Raw genomic sequence first — 3,196 nt, forward strand, 5'->3', positions numbered from 1 at the left:
CAACGAAATGGACTCAACACCGCATATTAAACGCCTAAGAATGTACATGACTAGTAAGTATCTTAAAAACCTATGGATTGCTATGTCTCCGAAAGAGAATTAAGCATGTGTACAGGGGCATAAACGCAGCAGTGATAGGATTGGAGAGGTTCGGTGAGCAAATGAAGACCCTTTGAAGTCATATTGCATGGTACCCATTACACGGGTCTTAACTCTCCAGGTTTAAGGTATTCTTCCTTCAGCTAAAACATGCATGTGGAACCCAAGTATGATCAACCATGTGAACGGGAGACGTGTTCAAATATGTCTCAGTTTTCCTCCCCTGGTACTCGGGTGCAACATTCCAGACGCTTTACTAACAGTCTCCCCACTTGGAGAGTCAGCGCCTTTAACCTCCTGTTTGGCCCAGTTTGCAATTTCTGCGGAAGATGAACAGGAATAGCGAGAACCAATGAGAGACTAGCTGGAGGTGTCTGGACGGGTAAATTTAACTCTCATTTCCCACCAGGAAAAGGAAATAACCAAAGGCTCAGCGTGCCGTGCCGGAACCAGATTAGGGCCTGAAGCCATCCTGTGGTGTTGCGGCCAGGTCACAAGAAAGCAAGTTGAAGAAAGGAGCTCAGGGGCACTGTAATGCACAAACCTGCAGAGTTATAAATGACAGCTATCGTCCAAAAATAGACTGAAGTAAGGCTGCCAAGAGGACTTGAAAGCGGGGCAGAATTGCAGGAAACCGATTTCAGGAGGTAGACTGGAATTGCATTGAAAGCATAGGAAAAGAGGCAGAACGTCCACAATGATGCACTTGGCCAAAAAGGGCGTATGCGTTTTTTCCTGAATATATTCAGGAAAAAACGCATACGCCCTTTTTGGCCAACCAAGCAAGCTTGCAAAGGAAATCTGCACTACAATGAAGACTCACTTCCCCCCGGTCAAAAGGGCCATCTGAAAAAAGTGTAAAATCCAGAAAGGCAGGACAGGCCATGGAGAACTGGGAGCCTTGTTATGCTGATGGGCGGGATGTAAATTGCCAACAACCACTCGGGAGAAGTGTATGGTGTTTCCTGAAACATCTAAAAAACAAAGCAACAGAACCTAGGGCACTTCCACTTATGGTCCTATAGCTTAGGGAAATTAAAATCAAAAAGACACAGCCACCCCAAAGTTTTGAACGGCTCCGTTTACAAGAACCTCGTTTACAGTACAAGTTCAACATCGCAGAAAGTGAAAAATGGATAAAGAAGTTGTGGTATTTACTTACAAAGCAATATCACTCAGCAATGAAATCTGTGTCATCAGGCCCGTAGCAGCATAATGAGTGGATTCAGGTACAATGATTCTAACTGAAATAAGTCACACAGAAAAAGAAACATCATAAGATATCACTAATACACGGAATGTAAACTTGGCTACACAGGAACTGCATTCCAAAACAGAACAGGGTCTCAAATTTAGAAAACCAACTTATGCTTGCTTAAGGGGAAAGGTGAGTTGGGGTGCTGCATAAAACCAGAGATTGAAATGAGCACAGATAAAGTTCCTTAAGTCAAATATGGAATAGACAAGAGCTACTCCTTGCTCAACGAAATGGACTCAACACCGCATATTAAACGCCTAAGAATGTACCTGACTAGTAAGTATCTTAAAAACCTATGGATTGCTATGTCTCCGAAAGAGAATCAAGCATGTGTACAGGGGCATAAACGCAGCAGTGATAGGATTGGAGAGGTTCGGTGAGCAAATGAAGACCCTTTGAAGTCATATTGCATGGTACCCATTACACGGGTCTTAACTCTCCAGGTTTAAGGTATTCTTCCTTCAGCTAAAACATGCATGTGGAACCCAAGTATGATCAACCATGTGAACGGGAGACGTGTTCAAATATGTCTCAGTTTTCCTCCCCTGGTACTCGGGTGCAACATTCCAGACGCTTTACTAACACTCTCCCCACTTGGAGAGTCAGCGCCTTTAACCTCCTGTTTGGCCCAGTTTGCAATTTCTGCGGAAGATGAACAGGAATAGCGAGAACCAATGAGAGACTAGCTGGAGGTGTCTGGACGGGCAAATTTAACTCTCATTTCCCACCAGGAAGAGGAAATAACCAAAGGCTCAGCGTGCCGTGCCGGAACCAGATTAGGGCCTGAAGCCATCCTGTGGTGTTGCGGCCAGGTCACAAGAAAGCAAGTTGAAGAAAGGAGCTCAGGGGCGCTGTAATGCACAAACCTGCAGAGTTATAAATGACAGCTATCGTCCAAAAATAGACTGAAGTAAGGCTGCCAAGAGGACTTGAAAGCGGGGCAGAATTGCAGGAAACCGATTTCAGGAGGTAGACTGGAATTGCATTGAAAGCATAGGAAAAGAGGCAGAACGTCCACAATGATGCACTTGGCCAAAAAGGGCGTATGCGTTTTTTCCTGAATATATTCAGGAAAAACGCATACGCCCTTTTTGGCCAACCAAGCAAACTTGCAAAGGAAATCTGCACTACAATGAAGTCTCACTTCCCCCCGGTCAAAAGGGCCATCTGAAAAAAGTGTAAACTCCAGAAAGGCAGGACAGGCCATGGAGAACTGGGAGCCTTGTTATGCTGATGGGCGGGATGTAAATTGCCAACAACCACTCGGGAGAAGTGTATGGTGTTTCCTGAAACATCTAAAAAACAAAGCAACAGAGCCTAGGGCACTTCCACTTATGGTCCTATAGCTTAGGGAAATTAAAATCAAAAAGACACAGCCACCCCAAAGTTTGGAACGGCTCCATTTACAAGAACCTCGTTTACAGTACAAGTTCAACATCGCAGAAAGTGAAAAATGGATAAAGAAGTTGTGGTATTTACTTACAAAGCAATATCACTCAGCAATGAAATCTGTGTCATCAGGCCCTTAGCAGCACAATGAGTGGATTCAGGTATGATGATTCTAACTGAAGTAAGTCACACAGAAAAAGAAACATCATAAGATATCAGTAATACACGGAATGTAAACTTGGCTACACAGGAACTGAATTACAGAACAGAACAGGGTCTCAAATTTAGAAAACCAACTTATGCTTGCTTAAGGGGAAAGGTGAGTTGGGGTGCTGCATAAAACCAGAGATTGAAATGAGCACAGATAAAGTTCCTTAAGTCAAATATGGAATAGACAAGAGCTACTCCTTGCTCAACGAAATGGACTCAACACCGCATATTAAACGCCTA

The sequence above is a fragment of the Stenella coeruleoalba genome (assembly GCF_951394435.1).
Source record: "Stenella coeruleoalba genome assembly, contig: scaffold_201, whole genome shotgun sequence".
Classification (NCBI taxonomy): Eukaryota; Metazoa; Chordata; class Mammalia; order Artiodactyla; family Delphinidae; genus Stenella; species Stenella coeruleoalba.